This window comes from Sus scrofa, chromosome 16 (genome assembly GCF_054392235.1).
Source record: "Sus scrofa isolate SSC_HxYL_T2T_F1_AM1 chromosome 16, Sscrofa_HxYL_maternal_Yorkshire_Landrace_v2.0, whole genome shotgun sequence".
NCBI classification, from domain to species: domain Eukaryota; kingdom Metazoa; phylum Chordata; class Mammalia; order Artiodactyla; family Suidae; genus Sus; species Sus scrofa.
In genome coordinates, this window is record NC_139398.1 from 45,649,605 (window position 1) to 45,676,581 (window position 26,977).

The following is a 26,977-nucleotide window of genomic DNA, read 5'->3' on the forward strand; positions in this document are numbered from 1 at the left end:
GCAGAACTAGGAGGTAATTACTGGGTGTTATTTCAAACCACTAAGTTTGTGGTGATTTGTCATACAGCAATAGAAAATGAATACACTGGGAATTGGTGTTTTCAGGGGACGGTTCCTATAACCTGGAGTAGAATGGGTTGGAGGTAGGGTGAAAGACTGGTTTGGGGAGCAAAGAGGCCAATGACCAGACAGACTGTATCACAATTTCGTTAGCACAGCCTTAAATGCTTTTGGCGTACGTGGCTTGTTCTTGTTTTCTCAGTGAAGATAAAGATTTCATCAACTACAAGGGAGGCTTCATTTGTGATGACCATAGGATGTCAGACATTTCAGCTACTTACTGTTAGTCTAATTGGAGAAAGACATTATTATTTGATGATGGCCATTTCAGCCTTTTCTTTTCAGACCATTTTCTCCCTCTGATGCAGTGTTTGTGATAGAGGAACAGCTACTAAGAGGTGGGGGCTGCAGAGAAAAGTCCAGGGCCACACAGATGAAGCAGTGAGGTGCCCTAACAGGAAGCTTGGTAACCCGCTGCTGCTGCCAGAAGCAAGTACCTGTGGCAGTTCACAGGGAGTGAGGGAGACAGTCAAAGGTGTGCTGAGAGGACAAAAAGTCAGCCCTCAAATGATTGCTTATAAAAATCCAAACAGAACCTAGAAGTCCCACTGCCTAGCTTTTAAAAATCTATTATTTCTTCCAGACAGAAGCACATAGAGGAGCAAAATGCCTTATTTCAGTATACATGTGGAGAAAGCAATGCCCCAAGAGAGCAAAGCTTTAAGATCTTGTGATCAAAGAATTGTGAAACTAATAGCTAATAGAGAAGAGATAATAGCCCCTTTGAATGCACCTTGAGTGCTCCTATGAGACGTGCAATCTAATTGTGGTATAATTGCCAGCTACTGATAATGGTTTTTATTCCTATGGTTCGTGCTACGAGAAGTCTGTGTCTATCAGTGCTAGAAGTGTATGGACCATCAGGGCTGGCCAGGGACCTCGCAGCAGTAATTGAATGTAAGAAGGCAGATGGAATTGAATATATTGTTTATCAGAAGGTTTAGCATTCAGTTTCCATGATAACCAGTCCAAGCTTAATTGTACAGAATTCTGAGGCTTCATTAATGAAACAGTATAGAATTTATACTTGTAATAGTATTACATTGATTGCCTGATTTGAGGGTAAGTAATTGAGGTGAAAAACTTAGGGTTTATCCTGCTTCAGTAGCAAGTATAGTTAGGAAAAATAAATAGTCCCTGCCATTAAAGCTCTTATTTATAGATGAATACCAGCTAATACATGTAGAAGTAATGATATAAATAGAAAAAATTAGTTTGCAAGACATAATGAAATAATTGACCAAGGCAAGCATCCATAATGAATGCTAAAACTGTTAGAATGGTTGAGTCAACAGAAAACTAGAAAATAACATGGTACCAAAGTATCACTTGATAGGTGAATTGCCAATAGCTAAAGATGGGGGAGCAGCTTTTATGATAGATACATGAGGCTTTTATCACTTGGTAATTGAACGTAATATCTGATTGTCCTGCTATAAATGATGCCATGTGACTCCTGAGATACTGCTTTATAAACTATTTGTCACCACCAGTGTTCTAACCACAGTGTTTAAGTGGAAGTTGTGTCTGAAGGCTTGATTAGATTCAAGTTAAAGGACTACAAAGCAGAGAACAAATTAAGTGACACGAGGAAGCACCTGTATACCTATGAGGACACAACTGGACACACTGAGAATGAGGGACTTCCATAGACTTTTGATCTGATCTCTTAAAGTCAATGGCAAGGAAAAAAGGAGGAGTTGCTAGATTAAGAGACTAAGCTCAGTGCAGGATCTTTGACTGGATTTTGGTTAAAAACTTAAAAAAAAAATCAAACCACTTTGAACCAATGGCGAACACTTGAATATGGCAGGAAAATGATGTCAAACTCAGGAGAACTTACTGATGAAGCATTTAATGACAAGACTACTGAGAGGTGTGGTCAGGGCTAAAGGAATCAACAAAGGATGTTGAGGTACCCAGCATTAATAGGAAGGCCATTGCCAGCCACTCTTAGACCCAAATGAGCAGGTGTGGAGGCAGTTCTAAGAGCTCAGTCACAGCTAGAGCTGTGTCAGGGGGTGCTGCTTCACAGGAGATACAGTGGTAGATGCAGACAAAGCCAAACCAGCAACCCTGCAGCAGGGAGAAGAGAAAAAGCATCCCAGCCTATCTCCACACCCTTATCTCCTACTGGTGCTTCTGTTGGCCTCTGGTGCCTGTGGGCACCTCCCATTGGCTGAACCCATTTGGGAGCCTGGCTATGGCAGTCTGTACAAGTCAGCCTCTTGGGGCTCAGAGCATAGAAGGCAGCTAATGCATCTGTGAGGGAGCAGCAAGTGGTAATAAAGCACAGATGCATAGTGGATTAGAGAATTCTTGCTAATTATTAGATGATAGTGGTGTTGTGGTTATATAGATGGCCTTTGTTTTATTTTTTAAAGTTTTTTTGGGGGGGAAATGCATGTTGAAGTATTAAGGGATGAAATGTCTCGATGATTCATTTATTCTGAAGTGATTCAACAAGACAGATAAATAGAATAGATACTTGAACAAATATGGAAATGAGTTTACAGGATTTTCTTATTTCTACCAGCTTTGTGAACTCAGGCTCCAAGTACGTTATGCCTGAAGAAACAGTCCTTTCTCTCGCTTCCAAACCCAGTATCTGGCACATGGTAGATGCGAAAAATTGATTTCTGACCCATACACTTCTTTCTCAGTGATTATCACATGTCTTGACTACCCTATTATACAATTCTGTTATGAATAAATATATCAGATTGTTTTATCTTGTCTCTCCTGTAAGTCAAGTTCCCTGATATCTACAGTTTTGCTTTATTCATCCCTGATCACCTACTGTATGCCTTACGGTCTCCTCTAAAATATATACATATAATCTTTTTTAGGGCTGCACCCATGGCATACGCAGGTTTCCAGGCTAGGGGTCCATTCGGACCTGTAGCTACTGGCCTACACCACAGCCACAGCAACACAGGATCCAAATCACATCTTTGACCTCCACCACAGCTCAGGGCAATGCCAGATCCTTAACCCACTGAGTGAGGCCAGGAACCGAACCCACATCCTCATGGATACTAGTCAGGTTCGTTAACTACTGAGCCACGATGGGAACTCCTAAAGTATATGTTTTAGTTCTATCACTCCGAAGAAATGCTCTAAGAGGTGAGAAGATTGAGAAAGTAGGAAAAGTCAGAACAGAAGTTATATCAGGTGGTAGAGTCTTTCTATGGACTGAATGTATGTTTTTCCCTTCCCCACAAATTCGCACACTGAAGCTCTAACCCCCAGTGTGATGGCATTTGGAGGTGGGACCTTTGGATGTGCTGGATCATGAGGCAGAGCCCTCAAGATGGAATCAGTTGCAAGAAGGCAACCATATGCGAGCCAGCAAGAGGACTCTCACCAGACACATAATCTGCCAGCATCTTGATCGTGGATCCCCCAGCCTCCAGAACAGTGAGAAATACATGACTGTTGTCTGAGCCACCTAGTGTATGGTATTTTGTTATAGCAGCCTGAAATGATTAAGACATGCCTAATTAACCATCAAAATGACCTTCATATATGATCAATTAATCTACAACAAAGGAGACAAGAATATACAATGGAGAAAAGACAATCCCTTCAATAAGTGGTGCTGGAAAAACTGGACAGCTACATGTAAAAGAATGAAATTAGGAAATTATCTCATACCATACACAAAAAATAAACTCAAAATGGATTAAAGACCTAAATGTAAGACTGGATACTATAAAACTCCTAGAGGAAAACATAAGCAGAATATTCTTTGACATAAATCACAGAAATATTTTTTGGATCCATCTCCTAAAGGAAAGGGAATAAAAGCAAAAATAAATAAATGGGAACTAATTAAAGTTAAAAGCTTTTGCACAGAAAAGGAAACCATCAACAAAATGAATAGATAACCTATTGACTGGAAGAAAATATTTGCAAATGATATGATCAATAAGGGATTAATATCAAACATATATAAATAGCTTATATAACTCAACACCAAAAAACTCAAACAACCTGATTTAAAAAATGGACAGTTCCCTTCGTGGCTCAGCGGTTAATGAACTTGACTAGGATCCATGAGGATGTGGGTTTGATCCTTGGCCTCACTCAGTGGGTTAAGGATCCGGTGGGGGACGGGGGGAATGGACAGAATACCTGAAAAAAAACATTTTTCCTAAGAGGAAATGCAGGTGGCCAACAGGCACATGAAAAATTGCTCAACATTGATAATCATCAGGGAAATGCAAATCAAAACCACACTGAGATACCACTCCTAGCATGGCTATTATAAAAAAAGAACACAAATAACAATTGTTTTTGAGGATGTGGAGGAAATGTAACCCTTGTACACTGTTGGTAGGAATGTAAATTGATGCAGCCACTGCAGAAAACAGTATTGAGGTTCCTCAAGAAACTAAAAATTGAACTAGCAATATGACCCGGTAATTCCACTCCTGGGTATATATCCAGAAAGTCACACAAAAAACTAAGTCAAAATTATACATGCACCCCAATGTTTGTAGCAGCATTATTTACAAGTGCCAAGATGTGGAAGCAAACTAGGTGTCCATCTATGGATGAATGGATAAAGAAGATGTGATACACACACACACACACACACACACACACACACACACACACACACACACACACAGGAATACTACTCTGTAAAAAAGAATGAAATTTTGCTGTTTGCAGCAATATGGATGGACTTGGAGGGTATTATGCTAAGTGAAATAAGTCAGAGAGAGAAAGACAAATACTGTAGAATAGCACTTATATATGAAATCTAAAAAAATAAAAATACAACAAACTAGTGACTATAACAAAAAAGAGGAAGGGATTTCTCATTGTGGTTCAGTGGGTTATGAACCTGACTAGTACCCATGGGGATGCACATTCCATTCCTGGTCTTGCTCAGTGGGTTAGGAATCCGGTGCTGCTGTGAGCTGTGGTGTAGGTTGCAGATGCGGCTCTGATCCTGCATTGCTGTGGCTGTGGTGTAGGCCAGCAGCTGCAGCTAATTTGACCCCTAGCCATGGAACGTCCATATGCCACAGATGCAGCCCTAAAAAGCAAAAAAAAAAAAAAAAAAAAAAAAAAAGCACACTCCTATATATAGAGGACAAACTAGTGGTATCCAGTGTGGAAAGAGAAGGAAAAGGAGAAATATAGGGGTAGGGGAGTAAGAGATACAAACTATTAGGTATAAAATGAGCTACAAAGATACACTGTAAAACATGCAGAATATAGCCAATAATTTATAATAACTGTAAATGGAGTATAACCTTTAAAAATTGTGAATCAGTCTACTGTACACATGTAACATTTATAGCTACTACTCTTCAATTTAAAAACAGTTAAGGAGTTCCTTTCGTGGCTCAGCAGTTAAGGAGCCCGACTAGGATCCATGAGGTTGTGGATTCAATCCCTGGCCTTGCTCAGTGGGTTAAGGATCCGGCGTTGCTGTGAGCTGTGGTGTGGGCTGCAGATGTGGCTTGGATCTGGCATTGCCATGATTGTGGCGTAGGCTGGCAGCTATAGCTGTTTGGACCCCTAGCCTGGGAACCTCCATGTGCCTCAGGTGTGGCCCTAAAAAGCAAAGCAAAAAAATAAAATAAAATAAAATAAAATAGTTAAAAAATAACCTCATGGGAGTTCCTGCTGTGGTGTGGTGGTTAAGGATCTGGTGCTGTCTCTGAGGTGCTGGCCTGGCACAGTGAGTTAAGGATCCAATGTTGCTGTAGCTGTGGCATAGGTCACAGCTGCAGCTTGAATTCAACCCCTATCCCAGGAACTTCTAAATGCCATGGACATGGTTGAAAAAAATATCCTTTATAAAGGGAGAGGAAGATAAAGGACAAAGCCTCAGAGGGAGAAAGGATTTAGGATAAAGCTTGATTAAATGACAGACTCTTGGTGACCTCAGCCCAGGGTGAATGAGAGGTCGTAGGGTGTGGGAAGGCAAATAGCGTCAGGGCCTCAGGTGGAGATAAGGTCTCTAGGAAGTCTGGAATGTCCACAGGTAAGGAGGAGTCAGGCAGGGATTGGCCATCTAGACAAGCTAGCTTATAGGCAGAAGCAAGGTCCAGATGGGAACAGGCCTTAAGGTCTAGGGATCAAAACAAGGAGATATTTCTATCTGAAGGTAGGGTTCAGAATCCAGACAGGGAGAGTGACAACACAACAAGATCTGAGATTATGTAGAGGCAGATTTGAGAGGAGGCAAATGATGGATTCATGTAGATTATTATTTCTGGAAATTCTAGTTAGTGACGCACTCTGAACTCCTATAGCATGGTAGCACTTGAAAGGTATTTGTGTTGTAATTATATGTACACCTAATAAAGGCTGCATATTGAGCCCTTAGTATCTGACAGTTACTCTTTTATACACACTATATATAATTCATTTAAACTCACACTAACCCCATAAAAGTAGCTACTACTATTACGTCTGTGTTACAGATGAGGAAAATATGAAGAAAGAATGACTTATGCAAAACTGATCCTTTTCAGGCTGATCTTATAGAAAAGTGCTGTCTCACTGCAAATTTCCATGGAAACTGATCAGGTTTGATTGCCTTAAACCATGCACTGTAGACAAATAAGGGTCTTGCCCTTTATACTTCTCTTCTTACCAACAAGAGCTGGTGTTTTCTGAGTCCTGAATGTTGATGTGATGGATCCTGCCATTGGCTTGTACCTCAGCTCTCTGATCTTGCAGACAGAATAGCTGGTGCTACCCTCAGTCACCAGTGCTGAGTTGGAAGGACAGAGTTGGAGGCAAGGTTCCACCCTGCCATGCTGCTCCTGTATTCCAGCCCCTGATGCCACCAGAGAGGAAGCTGGGCTTTCCTAATCACACAGCTTAAAAGCTCCACAGCCCAGGGGTAGAGGGCACCTCTCCTGAAACCTGAAATCCAGATATGCCAGATTGCTATGTGCTGTCCTAGAATGAGTAACTGGAGACCGACACACTTAATTGTTTCCCAATGAATAATTTGCTTCAGAAATTTGGCCATTTAATGTTTTTTTGTTTGGGTTTTTTGTTTGTTTGTTTGCTTTTTTCTTGCATGACATGCTAAAGCCTGGAGAGGAATTTTTGAAAGTCACACAGCCAGTATGGGGTAGAACTGAGATTTGGACACAGGCAGTCCAATCTACCATTTCTTGTGCATGATTTCTATGGGTAGGTAAGCTTTTTTTATGCCAGTGTATTTCCACATAATGCATAGCATAAAGACTTGCACATACATTCTCACTAAATACTTGAATCATTGTAACAGTGATATGAAATAATGAGAGATGGAGAGCACTGGTTGAATTGAAAATCTTTCATAAAACCAGCCTAGTAAAGTCTCTACACACACAGGACACGGATGCTTTGAACTTAATTGCTAATGTGTTTTGAAGTTGAACTAAAAAATGCTATTGCATCTGTCAGTTAAATGAAACAGACAATAAACAACCACCCCTATCTTCCAGCCAAGAAGAAATGATCCTTTAAGGAATACAGAGGACTTGGGAGAGTGTATGATGATTGTCAAACTGTGTGATAGACTTTTAGAATCTTAAGAGATGAGACAAGAGATAAAGATAGAAATGGAATAGTTGGCACAAGACTTTCTCACAAATTGGTCCCTAGGTGGATTTAGGAGGAACAACCTGATTTGGAGGAAAAGAAGAGAAAATTTGCTTACAGGTGTAATGGAAAGCACAGATGCAGAAATGAATATGGAAGGTACTGTGGGCCAGTGAGGAAGGGCCATCATCTAGATTAGGGGAACATGCGATGTCTGGAAACAATGAGAGAAGTTAGGAAAAATATGATGGGACATATTATATGGGTTCAAATATTATCAGTGAACACTTGATCTAGAAATTAATATAATGGTCATAGGTATAATAAAAGAAAGCAATGCTTTGAAAAATTAATCTGATAGTGATAATCAGAGTAGAGGAGCTTGGCCAAGATGCTGGAGTAGAAAGGCCCTGAGCTCACCTCCACTTGTGGACACACCCAAAGCACAACTATTTATGAGCAACTAGTGATGAGAAAAATCTGGAATTTATCAGAAAATATTTTCTACAACTGAAAGTACAAAGAAGGAAGCACAGAAAAATGGGTAGGAGGGGAGAATTCACACCCATGTCCCCAGGTGGGGAACTCAAAAATGGGAGAGTAATTACAATTAGAAATTCTCCCCAAGAAGCTAGGACTTTGAGTTCCATATCAGGGTCTTCAGCCTGGGGATCCTGCCCTGGGAAGATGAGCTCCTGGAACATCTGACTTTGAAGGCCAGCAGGGCTGTGTGAAATAGAGACTCCACTCTTAAATGTTGCACACAAAATCTCACATGTTCCGGGACCTAAGACAGAAGCAGCAATTTGAAAGGAACCTAGGTCAGATCCATCTGCTGATCTTGGAGAGTCTCCTGGAGAGGCAGGAGACAACTTGAATTTACTCTCAGGACATAGACACTGGCAGCAAAAACTTTGGGGAGCTCATTCTGCCACACTGACCCTGGTGCTGGCAGGTGCCATTTGCAATCCTCCCTCCAGCTTATTAGCTTTTAGCTTTGGGACCCAGCCTCAGCTCCACCCACGAAACTCTACTCACCAGTACTGGAACATTTCAGGCCAAACAACTAGACAAGGAGGGACATAGCCCCACTTACCAGCAGGCAGGCTGCCTTAAGATTCCGTTATCCCAAAGCTGTCCCTGGACACAGCTATGTCCACAAGAGGAACCAGGACCTGTCCCACATACCAGTGTGTGAAAAAATAGACCCAGGATACCCAGGCCAAAGACCTCAGGTCTCAGCTCCATTCGCCAATAGGCAGGCAACAGCCCCAGGACCCTGTGTGCCCTAGCCACACCCTCTAGCAGGTGGACACCAGCCCCAGGACCACTGCAGCTTAAAGCCTGCCATGGCAGGACTCAGGCCACCCACCACTGGCCAGCACCAGTCCTGGAACCCACTGAGCTTCAGCCTTGCCCAGCAGCAGGCCAATATCAGCATCTCTGAGACACTTTGGGCTCCTCAGCCAGCAACCCTTGTTATCTAGCCCCACTCACCAGTGAGCTGATACAAGTTCTGAGACACCCTGGACCATGCACCAGATTGTGTCAGGAACCAACCCCACAAACTAGTGGCCTAACACTAGCTTTGGGAACTCTGGGTCTTGTATCCAGAGACTCCAAGAACTTGCATTGCCTGCCAATAAACTAGCACTAGCCCCAAGACTTGGCTTCTCATCAGTAGGTGGGCACCAGCTCCAGGATCTTCTGGATGACAACCTCTAGTTGTCACTGCTAGTGGGTGCATTGCTCTCAGGACCACTGCAGCCCCAAAATCTGCCTTGTCAGGGCCCAGCCATATTAGCATGCTAGAGGCTCTGAGCAGAGTGGCTCTCTAGGATTACTGACTTAAAAGACTTAAAGTATTCCATGCAACTGGAAGTCAAAGGAAAACCAGGATAACAGTATTTATATAGGACAAAATAGGCTTTAAAACAAAGATTGTAATAAGAGACAAAGAAGAACATTACATAATGATCAAGGGATCAACCTAAAAAGATGTAATAATTGTAAATATATATGACCCAACATAGGAGCACTTATATACATAAAGCAAATATTAACAGACACAAAGGGAGGAATTGATAGTAACACAATAATAATAAAGGACTATAACACTCCACTTACATCAATAGAAAGATCATCCATAGAGAACATTAATAAGGAAACACTGCTTTAAATAACACATTAGACCAAATAGACAATGACATAGATAGATAGCTAGAACATTCCATCCAAAAGCAGCAGGAAACACATTATTTTCAAGGGGATATGGAATATTCTCCAGGACAGATCATATGCTAGGCCACAAAACAATTCTCAATAAAATTAAGAAAATTGAAATCGTATCAAGCATCTTTTCTAACCAAAATGCTGTGAGGCTGGAAATTAACTACAAGAAAAAAATGCAAAAACTACAAACATGTGGAAGCTAAGCAATATACTACTAAACAAATAATGGATAAGTGAAGAAATAAAAAAGTACCTGGAGACAAATGAAAATGAAAACACAACAATACAAAATTTATATTATGCAATTTAAAAAAAAAACAGAAAAATTTACAGGATGCAGAAAATCAGTCCCAAGAGGGAAATAAATGATACAAACCTACCACAGGAAACAATAAAACCCTCAAACATCCTAACCTTACACTAAAGGAACTATAAAAAAAGGACAAACAAAACTCAAAGTTAGTAGATGAAGAAACCTTAAAGATCATGGCAGAAATAAATTAAATAAAAACTAAAAAGCAATAGAAAATATTGATGAAACTAAGAGCTGGTTCTTTGAAAAGATTAAAAAAAAAAAAGATAAACCTTTAGCCAGACTTAGCAAGAAAAAGAGAGAGAGGGCCCAAATCAATAAAATAAAAAATGAATAAGAAGTTACAACCAACTCCATGAAAATACAAAGAATCCCAAGATATTGCTATGAACAACTATATGCCAATAAAATGAACAAACTAGAATAAATGGACAAATTCCTAAAATACAAGACTGAACCAGGAAGAAATAGAAAATATGAAAAACCAATTACTAGTAATGAAATTGAATCAGTAAAAAAAACGAAACAAAGCAAAAACCTCTCAAACAAAGGTCTAGGACCATATGGATTCACAGGTGAATTCTATCAAACATTTAGGGATGAGTTAACATCCAAAAAAATTGCAGAGGAAGGCACTTCTAAACTCATTCTATGAGACCAGAACCACCTTGATATCAAAACCAGACAAGGATGCAAAAAAAATAAAATTATGGGACAATATAACTGACAAACATAGATGCAAAAATCCTCAACAAGATATTAGCATACCAAATCAAACAGTACATTAAAAGGTATGAGTGGGATTTATTCCAGGATGCAAGGATTGTTCAATATTCACAAATCAATGTGATAAACATATTAACAAATTGAAGAATAAAATCATATGATCATCTCAATGGATTCAGAGAAAACTTTTGACAAAATTTAACATCTATTTATAATTTCTCCAGAAAGTGGGTATAGAGAGAACACACCTCAACATTATGAAAGCCATGATAAACACACAGCTAAAATCATACTCAAAAAATTTCTTCTAGGATCAGGAATAAGACAAGGATGCCCCACCATTTTTATTCAACATAGTATTATTGGAAGTCTCAGCCACCGCATTCAAACAAAACAAAAACAAAAACAAACAAAAAACAAATAAAAGTAATCTAAATTGGAAATGAAGAAGTAGAACTCACTTTTTCTTTCCCTGTTGTGGCTCAATGGGTTAAGGACCTAATGTTGTCTCTGTGACAATGCAGGTTCGATCCCTGGCCTTGCTCAGTGGGTTACGGATCTGGCATTGCTGCAAGCTGTGGTGTAGTCCACAGATGTGGCTCAGACCTGGTGTTACCATGGCTGTGGTGTAGGCCAGCAGCTACAGCTCTGCCTTGACCCCTGGCCCAGGAACTTCCATATGCTACAACTGTGGCTATAAAAAGAAAACAAAAACAAAAACAAAACAAAAAACCACAAAAAACAAACAAAAAAGATGCTCACTGTTTTCAGGTGACATGATACTATACATAGAAAATCCTCAAAACATCACCAAAAAACGACTAGAACTCATCAATTAATTTAGTTAAGTAGCAGGATACAAAATTAATATACAGAAATCTGTTGCATTCCTACACACTAACAATGAATTGTCAGAAAGAGATATTAAGGAAACTATCTCATTTACAATTGCTTTAAAAAGAATAAAATTGGAGTTTCCATTGTGGCTCAATGGTAATGAATCCAATTAGTATCCACGAGGATGTGGGTTTAATCCCTGGGCCTGCTCAGAGGATTAAGGATCTGGTATTGCCTTGAGTTGTGGTATAGGCTGCAGACTTGGCTCAGACCTGGCATTGTTGTGGCTGTGGTGTAGGCCAGCCACTGCAGCTCTGATTTGACCCCTAGCCTGGAAACGTCCATATGCTGATATGCTGAGGGTGAGGCCCTAAAAGCAAAATAAATAATAATAATAATAATTTCCCTAGAATAAATCTAAGGAGGTAAAAGACCTGTACTTGAAAAATTATAAGGCACTGATGAAAAAAATTGAAGATGACATAAACAGATGGAAAGGTTTTGTGTTCATTGATTGGAAGAATTAATATTGTTAAAGTGGCTACACAAGCCAAGGAAATCCACATTTCAATGCAATCTCTATCAAAATATATCAATGGCATTTTTCAAGAACTAGAATAATTTTAAAATTTGTATGGAAACATAAATGACCCCAAATAGTCAAAACAATCTTGAGAAAGAACAGAGCTGGATGTATCATAATTCCCGGCTTCAGACTATACTACAACGCGACATCAATGAAAACAGCATGGTATGGGCATAAAAACAAACACATAGATCAATGGAACAGAATAGACAGCCCAGAAATAAACCCACCCACTTATGGTCAATTAATCCATGACAATGGAGGCAGGAATATACAAAGAAAAAAAGACAGTCTCTTCAATTAAATGGTGCTGGGAGAACTGGACATTTACATGTAAAAGAATGAAATTAGAACATTTTCTCACACCATGTATAAACATAAACTCAAAATGGATTTTAAAAACTTAAATGTAAGACTGGAAATCATAAAACCCCTAGAAAACATAGGCAGATCCTTTGATGTAAATCAAAGCAATATTTTCTTGGGTCCAAAAAAGGAAAGGCAAAGAAAACAAAAGCAAAATACACAAATGGGACCTAATTAAACTTAAAAGCTTTTGTATATCAAAGGAAATCACTGACAAAATGAATATACAACCTACTGAATGAGAGAAAATATTTTAAAATTATAACTGATAAGGGGTTAGTATCCGATATAAAAATATCTCATACAACTCCAAAAACAACCTGATTAAAAAATGGACAGAAGACCTGAATAGACATTTTTCCAAAGAAGATATACAGATGGCCAATGAGCACATGAAAAGATGCTCAGTGTTGCTAATTATTAGAGCAATGTAAATCAAAAGCACAGTGAAACCTCACCTCTCACCTATCAGAATGGCTATCATCATTTCACAGTATTGGTGAGAATGTAAACTGGTGCAGCCACTGTAGAAAACAGTATGGAGTTTCCTCCAAAAACTAAAAACTGAATTACCATATGACCCAGAAATCCCACTCCAGGTTATATATATATCCAAAAAACTCAAAAACACTAATTCAAAATGATACATGCACCCAAAGTTCATAGCAGCATTATTTACAATTGATAAAATATGGAAGCAACCTAAGCATCCATCAGTAGATGAATGGATGAAGAAGATGTGGTATACATACACAATGGAACATTACTCAGCCACACAAAAAAATATATAATTTGCCATTTGCAACAACATGGATGGACCTACAGGGTATATTGTGCTAAGTGACGTAAGTCTGACAGAGAGACAAATATTGTATGTTATCACTTATATGTGGAATCAAAAAAATAAACCGAATGAATACAGCAAAATACAGACTCACAGATGCAGAGAACAAACTAGCAGTTAGAAGTGGGGAGATGGGTGGGGGAGGGGTGAGATGGAGTATGGAATTAAGGGATACAAACTACCATGTATAAAGTAAATAAGGTACAAAGATATATTGTATAGCAGAGGGAATATAGCCGATACTTTTTTTTTTCTATCTTTATAGCTGCACCTGCAGCATAAGGAAGTTCCCAGGCTAGGGGTGGATTCAGAGCTGCAGCTGCAGGCCATTCAGCAACACCAGATCTAAGCTGCATCTGTGACTTACACCATAGCTTCTGACAATGCTGGATGCTTAACCCAATGAGCAAGGCCAGGGATAGAACCTGCATTCTTAATATAGCCAATATTTTGTAATAACTTTAAACAAAATATAATCTATAAAAATATAGAATCATTCTTATGTACACCTGAAACAAATATATTATAAATCAATTATACGTGATAAAAATTAATAATAAATAATAAAAAATCTGATAATGGTGTTTAAATGAATTGGAAAGAAGATCAATTAGAAGATTTTTTTTTTTTTTTTTTTTGTCTTTTGTCCTTTTTTTAGGGCCGCACCCATGGCATATGGAGGTTCCCAGGCTAGGGGTCTAATTGGAGCTGTTGTTGCTGGCCTATGCCAGAGCCACAGCAACACCAGATTCAAGCCCTGTCTGCGAACTAACACCACAGGTCATGGCAACGCCAGATTCGCAAACCACTGAATGAGACCAGGGATCAAACCCGCAACCTCATTGTTCCTAGCTGAATTCATTTCCACTGCACCACAACGGGAACTCCTAGAGGATTTTTTAATGATAATCTGAGCTGATACTTACAGATACTTCCCCCACTACCGACACTCAGAAATATGGATCAAATATTAATGGGTGATAGGCAATGATGGTAAAAAAAAAACAATATGATTGATGACATGAAGAATGGGATTTGAGAGGATCAGATTTGCGATTCTGAAGTCCTTAAATGTAGCATGTATACTGGCCTGAAAATACAGTACTAAAAGAATAGGAAGAAATGGTATTTGCTAATACAGGAGCAGGAATAAAGATGAGACAATAGATGGAGGGAAAGAATAGTGCCCCCTGGAACAAAACAATAGAATATGGATGGTACTTCCTTATATGTAATATAGTTATTAAACATAGGGTGGGATGGACACATATCAGTTTCAGAATAGTAGTTATGCTGGAATTGTTATGTATTAGGAGGGAAGGAGGCAAATGGAACTGGGAGAGGGTTCAAAAAGGCTTCATCTCTACCTGTACTATTTTTGGTTTCTTGAAAATATCTGTGGCAAATACCTATATTGCCTTATTGAATCTTAGGAGGAGTACATCGATGTGTTTACGTTTTAATTTTATGTTGTATAATAAAATATTTGAAAAAACTATTGAAATAAACAAGCCTGAAACAAAGGGTTCAGCTCAGCAATGGACAAGAGGAGCCTTCTAACCATTCTTTCAGCACTTATCCCGCTGAGGAATCCCTTTCACGATATCCGTGAAACTTGTGTGGCAGTGAGATATGAGAGAGCAACATTTTCCAAGTCTCAAGGAAACGTACCTTCTTACTTTTGTTAATAATGGTTTAAGATTTTATAAGACAAATGCAGTCATGCTCCATTATCAAGACAGACAGTTTCTGGGGCTTTGTTCTGTAATCTGTTTATAGTGCCCTCTAGTGGCAGCTCTACTCTTCTCTAAAGGAAGAGCTCATTTTATGTGTTGAAGGTTTGCATACGTTTTCCAACATACTAATGAAATATGCATTCGATTTCATTTTTATGTTTAAGCAGATATGAGCAATTCCAGAGTAATTAGATTTTTGATTTTATTCTCCGTTCATCTTCTATAGCAAAAGGATCACGCTTTTCTTTTTAACTGTTGGTTAAATCTGTTAAATTTGTATAAGAAAAATGTTATCAATATAATACTTCAGAAATGTTGTGCTTCATGGGAAGTCCTTGGAGATATGTCAGTGCCTTCATTTTTAATACTATATTTGAACTTGAGGGGAAGCACAAATAATGTGAAGTAGTTCTGATTGAGGTTTCCTATATTTACCAGAGTTCTGGTGGTTCCTTGTCTGATGATGTTAGTTGACAGCACTATAGGGTTTTCAGTCATAATTGCATTTATTATTTAAAACTTGGCTGCAATTTTACTTCTTTAATTTGAACATAGAGTATTCTTGGACAGTTTTTAGTTGGAGATGCACATCAGACTTACCTAGGAATTGTTATTAAAACATGGATGTTCAGGACATACTCCAGAATTTACTCTACTTGATATTCTTGATACTCTCAGAAGAGTGTTAGAGAAAATGCTTGGTATGCCCTGGGTATATCATGTACATTATGTCTCAAGGTTATTATATGTAAGATGATGTTCATCCATTTTTATGAATCCAATGAAACACATACTGACTTTGAAAACTGGCTGATTATTATCCTTATAGACATTTTATCTAAAATGTTTTTGAAATGACTATTATCTTTATTTTAAATGCCACAAAAGCAACCAAATTTACTTATCAGTTTTCAGTATTCTTGTTATAAATTCTCATCAGAACTTTCACTTTAAAAACCACCAGTAGAGAATGTAAATTGGTGTAACCACTGTGGTTACACCAATTTACATTCCTCAGAAAACTAAAAATAGAACTACCATTTGATCCAGCAATTCCACTCCTGGGCATCTATCCAGAGAAAACCATGACTCAAAAAGACACATGTACTCCAATGTTCACTGCAGCATTATATACAATAGCAAAGATATGGAAACAACCTAAATATCTATCGACAGAGGAGTGGATCAAGAAGATGTGGTACATATACACAATGGAATATTACTCAGCCATTAAAAGGAACGAAATAATGGCATTTGCAGCAACATGGATGGACCTAGAAATGATCCTGTTAGGTGAGGTCGGTCAGACAGTGAGACACCAACATCAAATGCTATCATTTACATGTGGAATATAAAAAAAGGACACAATGAACTTCTTTACAGAACAGATATTGACTCACAGATTTTGAAAAACTTACGTTTTCCAAAGGAGACAGGTTGGGGGGTGGGGAATGGGCTGAGGGTTTGGGATGAAAATGCTATAAAATCTGGTTGTGATGATCATTGTACAACTATAAATATAATAAAATTCATTGAGTAATAAAAAATAAAATAACAAAATAAAATAAAAACCACCAGTAATACATTTTCCACAGCTATTGTTAAGTCTTGATCATCTACAGATAGGCTGTTTTTTCTCTAATGCTTTCCTGAAGGTTCTACAGTCAGCTACAGATCAGAGTTTGTATCTTCAAACAATGCTGTCTTGGAACCCCACAGAAAGGGATGGTACTGGGTACTTTAAATTAATGACACTTCAAAGAACAGACTTGGTTGTAGGTTTATGTTGGCATTGCTTAGACAACTTTCAGTCTATCACTGAAGGCTGAGTCAGGATTTCCAGAACTCTATGGTTAAGAAGCAGATCAATTCATAAAATTGCTAATCTGAGATGCAATAGAACAAGAATTAATTACCTGGGACAAATGAACTCCCGAGGCATGATTATATGTTTAGAATATCACTGATGTTATTTTAATGCTGTAATTTATGGATATGAAAGGAAGCCCTTTCCTCTTAGGATATCTGTACCCTGTAACAATTTAGTATATTTTGCTTTCACAAAATGAAATACATTGCTTTCATAAATTTTTCAGAAAATGTTATTGAGTATTCTTACTTTTCACAGTAATAGAGTTGTTTGCAAAGGTTCAACAAAAATCTGTCCTCCTTTTACCAGACCATAACTGGAAAAATTAACTCTGAAATCAAGACGTTTCCTGGAATATCATATTTGGGAGGGATGCCCATTTAATCAGATATGACCAGACACTTTTGAGGAACTGAAAACTTTGGTAAGAGTAGAACCTCTAGGATAGCCTTTTAAAAGTTTTCAGATCATCATACTAAGTGAAGCCAAAAAGAGAAAGACAAATATATATATCACTTACATGTGGGATACATGTGGAATCTAATAAAAATGATGCAAATGAGCTTAGTTACAAAGCAGAAACAGACTCACAGATCTTGAAATCAAACTTGTAGTTACCAAAGAAGAAATGTTGGGGGAAGGAATAAATTAAGAGATGGGGATTAACATATACACACTAATATCTATAAAATAGATAACAAGGACCTACTGTATAGCACAGGAAATACTATTCAATATTCTGTAATAACCTCTATGAGAAAATCTGAAAAGTAATGGATATATGTATGTACTTTGCTGTACACCTGAAACTACACAACGTTGTAAATCAACTATACCCCAATATAATTTAATTTAAAAAAAGTTTGAGATTCCTTGTGATTCCAGGAAACAACACTTGGGAAGGTATATGTCTGGGAGTTCCTGGTGTGGCTCAGTGGTTAATGAATCTGACTAGTATCCATGAGGACACCGGTTTGATCCCTGGCACAATCAGTAGGTTAAGGATCCTGCATTGCTGTGGCTGTGATGTAGGCTGGCAGCTGTAGTTCCGATTTGACCCTTAACTTCCATATGCCATGGGTGCAGCCCTAAAAAGACCAAAAAAAAAAAAAAGAAGGCTGCTGTCATGACTTAATATCCTTGTTCCTCCTATGTAAGTCATCAGGCTACCTATATGGCTTTTCCTATTGGTCTAGATGCCATCTACATTTGCTGGATGTTAATAAACTGATTAAAATTTATAGTCAAATATTCCACTGATATTGTCTCCAGTTCTTTTTTTAGGTTATAAACTGATTATTGAATCAGTCTAGTTCTTTGTTTTTAAACCCCTTACTACACAATTCCTTTGCTCACTCTTTAAGACGAGAGAGGAAAGAAGAATGCAATCATCAATTTTTCACTAATTCATTGCTCCCTTTAGGCGGGAGGATGGTGCATAAGGCAGAGGGAAGATGCAGGATGGTTATGGGGAAAATGGAGTCTAGGAGACCAAGGGACAAAAGCAGAAGAGTTAAGGTTTGATTTTGGGAATATAGTACAGGACTCCTGACAGCATATCATTCTCCTTTTTCTCTTTGGCAACAACTGGAAGAAAGGAATATTTCCAGTTTTGCACTTAATTCTGAGAAAACAATATTGTTGCCCTATAGGTATGTTTTACTCCTACTAATAATGATTTGAGGTAAATTTAGATTTCTATGTACACAAAATATTTATTATTAGTTTCATACTTCTTTTACTGTTTTTATTTTTGTCAAATTCAAAAAAGGAGAGTTAAAAAAAAAGAAAGAATTGGAGAAGGACTGCTTTAAGCTAAGTTTTGACTTTGTTCACTATGCCTCACAGCATACATCTGGTTCTGCCACAGCCTTAAGCATTTTCACATGTCCTTTTGGTGGTTTCCTTCACTTAACTGGTCACAACTGGTTTCTTTTAATTGAAGTATAGTTGATGGATGACATTAGATTAGTTTCAGATGTACAATGTGATTCAAGAGTGGTTTACATTGATCACAACTGATTTTAATTACCCTATTAGTAGTTCCTATTGTGTGCTAGACTCAAAGGTGTACATACATTTTGTTCAAGACAAAACCAATAAAAACAACATTTAATGAAAGTGATAAGTTCTGGAGGCATCGGCTCTAGTGGGTTAAAAGCTTGGACTTGAGGGCTCCACCTTCACATCTCAGCTCCCTACCTACAAGCAAGCTATTTAAATTCCCTGTGCCTCAGCTTTCTGACCTGAAAATGGGCTTGGTCATAGTACTTGTAGCATAGGGTTATTGTGATGATTAGGCAAGAGAAATGCAAGTAAAGAGCTTCCTATAGGGCTAGCACATGTGAAACTTTCAGAAGTTATCTGCTATTGTGACTACAAAGTTACTTTTACCCACTGAGAAGATTTCATTCTCTCACAGAGCTCCAACAGAAATGTACTAGAAACGGGGAACCACAGCACAAGACATGATTTTAAAAAAAAGGCATGGTGGTAAACTTCTGATTCAGAGGTCAGATATATTTTCTGTTGGTAAGAGCTAGCAGTCAAGTTTTAGAAAAATGAGCTTTTCCTTCTAGCAATGACAGGGTAGCCAGTGATTGGGCGACTTACCTTTTCCACACCAGTGTCAGTTGAAGCCCTGTGCCTGGAAGCTGGAGCCAGGATATCTGATGTTCACGATGAGCTTCTCTTAATGAGCTCCTGGCAAGTGTGGAGGATTTGGATCAGCCCATTAAAGGGGCTTTCCCTGAAGTGCCCGCTCACTTTACGTACCATTAGAAAAGACTTGAGTGGAGCCCCCATGTGGCTCAGTGGAAATGAACCCGACTAATATCCATGAAGATGTGGGTTCAATCCCTGGCCCTACTGGGTTAGTGGGTTAAGGATCTGGTATTGCTGTGAGACTCTCAGACTGTGTGTCACAGACACGGCTTGGTTCCTGAGTTGCTGTGGCCATGGCTGTGGCTGGAAGCTGTGGCTCTGATTCAACCCCTAGCCTGGGAACCTCCATGTGCCTTGGGTGTGGCCCTAAAAAGCAAATAAATAAATAAATAAAAAAGAGAGAAAAAGAAAAAAAGACTTGAGTTATTAGTACCTACTTCTATTCCATCATGCCTTTCTCCCCAATTATTGTCTATCCATGCCAATGTGCTAGAAAGGCTAAAACAAAGCCACCTTCTTTTCACATGGCACTTCTATGCATCAGGGGCCTATGGGAATAGGTTTTGTTAGCATTTAATACCAGTATTTGTTGGCTCATTACTCTTGCTTGTTCACTGGAGAAAGACTTTCTCCCCCTAAAGGAGGCCCCCTCTGCCAAACTTTCCTAAGGAACCCTAGGCAGTCTCTCATTTGTTCACAAATCAGCCTGTATCTGCTGAGTTGTCTTGGTGGGTCATGTTGTGCCCGTTTGTCACGTGACACCTCTTGTAGCCTGCAGGCCTGCCCAGGGGCTGAGTCTAGGACTGCAAGAGCTTCCAGATGTCACATGGAAAGCCATGCCTGTCAGTACTTACTAGGTCAGAAATGGACTGAATGCCACTCTATGGAGTTCAGACCTGGTCTGTGATGCTGGGCTGGGCGTCCAATGCCAGACTGGATCCACACCTGTCCTGTCTCTCCTCCAAGGTCCTTGTACCATCAAACACTGTTCTCTTAGGACCTCCCCTCTTCTGAGACCCACTCATAAAAATACCTGCCTGAGGAGCAGAACACCAGCCTTCACAGCCAGCCTCAACTCATCCTCCTCTCTGGCCGTACTCCTCCCAGAGTCAAGCCTTCAGCATCCCTCCAATGGACTTTCTGCTCCCCAGGGGTCTCTTGCCTGAGGACAAATAGATGGATGGCCCATAACCGGGGCACCATGCTGCTCCCAGCTGGACAGGGGTTTTCCTTTGCATGGTCAGCAGCTCACAGACTCTCCAAGACTCTCAGACTGTGTGAATCTCCTTCTAAGGAGCATGCAAAGCTTCCCCTGGGAGAGGCTGATCCCACCCAAGACCTCTTGGTTCCTGCATGGAGCCCTTCATGGGTCCTCTGGATCCTGCATAAGCTCTTGGTGTGTGTGTATGTGTGTGTGTGTGTGTGTGTACAAGAGGAAAGTGTAGCAAGATGGGGATGATTTTATGGGGTCAAATGAACAGCCTATGTGGAGGCGACCACTGGCCACCTGGCTGGGTTGATTCCTCCATTCTCACCTCCAGGCCCATCCTCTTCCTCCACAGGCTTTACGTTGCTCTTGGCTCTCCCATGTGTACACAGCTGGAGGGGAAAGCCTTTCAGAGCTGCTCCTTAGGGCAGTGTCCCAGGTTCTTGCTTTGGGCCTGACATGGAGTTGTCTGCAGTTCTTTCAAAGGCCTGTGAAGAGCCCAGGTGTCCACAAGGTGATACTTCTCTCTGTGTCAATCCTGCCACTGTGGCCACCCTTGCTAGTTCATCCTCTCCCCACTGATTGCTGCCACTGTGGCAACCAGGGCCCCAACGGGACACAGACGCTGTGTCCAAATCAGGATAATCCCAAGAGGGCTCACTTACAAAAGGACCAAATATGTAGGAGCTGGTGGGATGCATGAGAACCACACCAGCAGCAGGAAAGCCCAGGGCTGGTAGCAACAGGGTTGTTACACCCACCCCTGCTCCCCAGGACCAACCAGACAAGGGGAGAGACGGGTGACTTGAACCTGGAAGGAAGGAGTCCTGTGCAGCAGGCCAGCTTTGAAGAGGGAATGATGTTCGGTGAGGTACACAATCAGCCTGGGTGACATTGCGGAGAGGGAGCTGGGGAATCAACACCCTGGTCTTCCTCCCTGCCCCTCCATCTCTCTTTCTCCCTCTCTCTCCATCTTTGATCTCCTGCCAGAGGCTCTCATTGGCTGAACCCAAATGGACGCCAGGGAGCTTGAATGCCAGTTGATGTAACCCCTACTGTTCAGCCCCAGGGCAGGAGCAGGATGCAGGGGCAAACTGAAGATCTTTGGCATACTCAGGGCCCTCACAGCTTGCAAGGAAGAAAAAACAACAGTATCTATTTCAGCAACTTATTTGAAATTAAGCAGGTGGCTGTGTATTGGTCCCACCTGCTATTCTTCATGTTGACTAAGATTGTAGCTTCTGAAAAACCCAGGGCAGCGTTTATTTTTCCACATAATGGTCTTTCTCTCAATGACAGTTAAAGAATAGCTGTGGCGGGAGTTCCCATCGTGGCGCAGTGGTTAACGAATTCGAGTAGGAACCATGAGATTGCAGGTTCGATCCCTGACCTTGCTCAGTGGGTTAACAATCCAGCATTGCCATGAGCTGTGGTGTAGGTCGCAGACGTGGCTCGGATCCTCTGTTGCTGTGGCTCTGGTGTAGGCTGGTGGCTACAGCTCTGATTAGACCCCTAGCCTGGGAACCTCCATATGCCGAGGGAGCGGCCCAAGAAATGGCAAAAAGACAAAAAAAAAAAAAAAAAAAGAATAGCTGTGGCCAGAGCAGAACCCAAGCTGAGACTTCTGATTCCCTTGTAGCACTGCCCGCCCAAGCTCTGGCCTCTCTTCCAGATCTGTCCTATCTCCTCTCTGGTGCCTTCAGATCCTGAAAGTGGATCCACTAGCAGCTAGAGCTGATGTTCTAATGCCCATCTTATGTCAATTGGCATCTTATGCCCATTCCAGTTCTGATGGCAAAAACTGACCCCTAGGTCTTCCTCCACTGGCCTTCTCAGTCCTGAGGGACCCCCCTCTCTTGACTGCATTGAATAGTGAGGATTTGAAGGTTGCTTTCTCAGACCAAGCGAGAACCCACAGTGACTGTAAATAGCTTTTCCAAGGGGCTTCCATGTGGCCTGGTTTGTCTGATCCCTTTCTAGTGGTCCCTCCTCCACTGCCTCTGCAACAGATTTGCAAAAGGCAATCTTTCTCTCTTTTTAATGCCTGCTTAATGCTTTGCTCCATATCTTCCAATGATGTTGAGCAATTGCCCATAAACTGCAAGACAGCTGAGTTGGAGTCATCCATAAGGACAGCAGCAGGCCCCATCTCCTTCTGCCCTGGCCAGGCCCTCCAGGGTTCTACTGCCTGAGTGCATTATTATTATTATTATTATTATTATTATTGCTTTTTAGGGCCACACCTGAGGCATATGGAGGTTAGGGGTCGAATGAGAGCTATAGCTGTCGGCCTACACCAGAGCCACAGCAACACAGGATCTGAGATGTGTCTGCGACCTACACTGCAGCTCATGGCAACGCTGGATCCCCAACCCACTGATTGAGGCCAGGGATTGAACCCGCGACTTCGTGGTTACTAGTCATATTTGTTTCCGCAGTACCACAATGAGAACCTGAGAGCATTTTTTAAACCCCCTCCCTCTCTTTGGAGAGAGACCACCAAAGAGGTCTCTTTTCCTACTACTGCCGGCTGCAGGCCATTCTGAGCTAGGCAATCCACTGTTTTTTTCTGGTCTGTGAGAGGACATAGGAATATTTCCAGCAGTTGGTATATCTATTGATGATTCTATTAAAACCTTTCAGAAGCCAGCACCGAAGGAGGTCTGTGGAACTACGTGTAAAACTTCTGAAGTAAAACCCCAGATTTCTGGATATGATTTCTGTTTGGGGATTCCCATAAAAGCAGACCCTAAAATGAGGATTTGGATGGAAGTTATTAATTTGATAGGTGACCCCAGGATAAATGGTGAGGGAGTAGGTAAGATAGAGAAGGGAAAAAACCCAATAAAGTGTGCACTTTTGATCAGGTTACTGCTGTGGGAAATTGGGGTATAATCTTCTTGGAGGCCCTCTGAGAAACTTCCGGAACACACCTTGAAATTGTCCTGCCCAGAGAAGAGAAATCTGGGGTACTTATCTACACACTTCTGCTCTCTTTGGTTGAAGGTGGGTCCCGGAAAGCATTTGTTCCCCTGGCACCTTGAGGGGGCCCTGCACCCAGGTGCCTCCTTGCCCAGTGAACGCCCTTAGGCAGAGAGAACCAGAGCCCTCAGCACCAAGGGAATTGTTTGCAGCTGGGTTCTAGGCTGGCTTTGTCAATATTAGTCATTGTCTTCTTCCCAAGAAGCATGAACACATAGTTCACTCAAATGTGCAATTAAGAAATACATAGTATGGAGTTCCCATTGTGGCTCCATGGTTAATGAACCCGACTAAGATCCCTGAGGACATGGGTTTGATCCCTGGCCTCACTTAGTGGGTTAAGGATCTGGCATTGCTGTGGCTGTGGTGTAGGCCAGCGGCTATAGCAGTGATTTGACCCCTAGCTTGGGAACCTCCATATGCTGTGAGTGTTGCCCTAAAAAAAAGAATAAAGAAATACATAGTATGTTGAGCTTTTGAAGCTTTAAAAAATAAATGTGTTTTTCTGGAGTTCCCGTTGTGGCACAGTGGTTAACGAATCCGACTAGGAACCATGAGGTTGAGGGTTCGATCCCTGGCCTTGCTCAGTGGGTTAACGATCTGGCATTGCCGTGAGATGTGGTGTAGGTTGCAGACGTGGCTCGGATCCCACGCTGCTGTGACTCTGGCATAGGCCAGTGGCTGCAGCTCTGATTGGACCCCTAGCCTGGGAATCTCCACATGCCGCGTGAGCGGCCCTAGAAAACGCAAAAAGACCAAAAAAAAAAAAAAAAAAAAAAACCCAAAAAACAACAACAACAAAAAAAAAACAAAAAACAAACAATAAAATAAAATAAAATAAAATAAATGTTTTCCTCAACTACTTTCCTACCAGCTGTGTCTCATCATTTACATGATGGGAAGGAAAACAGAATCAGGGGTCTGGAGTTGCTGTCGCCATGTGTGGGTTTGTGATCCTCTCCACAGAAAGCATATGGCTCACCATCCCCCGAATGTCGCATGTTCTTTATGGACAGACCACAGCAGGGTGGCATCCACAAACACATCTGGGCTGACCTGCCCACGGAAGAGCCACCTTTGCTCCCAATGACATTGGAAACAACTTCGAATCTCTGGAAAGAAAGAAGTTTGATTTTCCTTTCTCTTGAGAAGAAACTGTTTTTTAAAATAACATTATATATTTAAGGTATACAACATTGTAATCTAAAATACATAGTGAACTGATTACTACAGTCAAGCTAATTATTTCACATCGGAACCAGTGTGTGTGTGTGTGTGTGTGTGTGTGTGTGTGTGCGCGCGCGCGCGTGGTGAGAGGACCTGACATCTACATATAAGTGAGGTCATACAGCTTTTTCTTTTTCTTTCTGTGCCTGGTTTATTTCATTTAGCATAATGCTCTCTAGATTCACCCCTTTTGTTGCAAATGATAAGATCTCCTTTTCTAAGGTTAAATCGTAGTCCAATGTATTTATAACATCCTACAATTTCTTTATCCATTCATCTGTCAGCAGGCACTTAGGATGTTTCTACTGCTGGGCTATTGCAAATAATGCTGCAATGAACATGGAAGTGCAGGTGAGCCACTGATTTCATTTCCTTTGGTGTACACCACAAGAGGGATTGCTGGATCATACGGTGAGAAAAAAACTCTTTTTGAACCACTTGGGAAAGGGTACAATTTTTCCACTAGGCTTCTGCTGGGGCCACTGCTGGTACCATAGCCTCAAGTATATGAGTGATTTACATGGAGAGAGAAAAGGAAAAAAAAAGGTTTCCCTTCAGGGTAAGAGGGTGAGATTACTATCTTCTTGGTTTCCCTGTTTTCCAGCCCAATGTCAGGGACTAGCTCTGATTCCTATGATTCTGGGTTCTTAGGGTTGTTGAAGGAGCTGTTGGTATTGGTGATTTGTGACTTGGGCTACGAAGCATTGCATCTCTAACTTTAGAGGGCCAGGTGTGACACAGCTGGAGAGATGTGCTGTGCCTTGTACAGGGTCTGGGGAGAAAGAAGGGGGCCAGAAGCCACATGTGCCTTTAGCATACAGAGGAATTTGTAGCTTTGGGAACTCAGGAGGGCTCTGACAGTGGGGGCAGCCTCCCTGAAGTAGCTAGAAGCAGCCAATAGCACTAGGAAGGATGACAAGAAGTAGCACTAAGAGGAAACCTGCTCACCACCACTCACTCCTCCAAGGTTGCTCTGGGAGACCCAAGGGTATTGGTTTGCTCAAGACTCATGTCCTGGAGGGGTAGGTGGGGGCCAACAAGCCAGTAAAGTAGAAGAAAGGTAAGCATGGCAGCATAGGGATGAGGCTTGAATATAGGAGGCCTGGAATATTCTGGTTACACTCAGAAAAATATCATGTCCTTAGTAACTTCACTACACAAAAGTCATAACATCCTTTCTGTTGACTGCCATTCTTTGCTGCTTTCAGGACTCTTCCAACCACAGATCATAAGTGCAAAAGGAATCAACCTCCAGCAAGGTGAATAAATGGTCATTCACTTCCTTTTAATCCTTTACGTAAAAGCAGAGTTGTGTGACTGTGACAAGCCATGTGGAATTGGCTCATTTGTGTGGGTCTGTGCAGCTCTCCTGGGTGTCTGGCTTATTTTCATGGGGACTACCTTCCTGAGGTCCAAGTTTTAGGCAGTAGCTATAATAATGATGATTAGTTATAGAAAATGGTTGTTAGCCAACTTCTTTTAATTTTCTACTACTTTACTTAAAAGCAATCCAGATGGGAGAACATATAAGCCATAGCTTAGAGGTTTAGAGAATATATGAAACAAAGCTTTGACTTTCTTCCTAACCAGGGAATTGTCCCTATTATCAGATAAATTTGAAATTTCCACCCAAAAAAGCCTAGGTGCTTACTATGTCCATTGTCCTGGGTCGCATTTTTCTTTCGGTGTTCCAAGAAATGT

General features: G+C 40.7%; 1 long non-coding RNA gene across 5 annotated transcripts in view; it reads right to left on the reverse strand.

Moving 5' to 3' along the window:
- The window catches only part of LOC110257265 (uncharacterized), a 159,954-nt gene that overhangs the window by 67,934 nt on the left and 65,043 nt on the right, over positions 1-26,977 (reverse strand). The window lies entirely within an intron of this gene.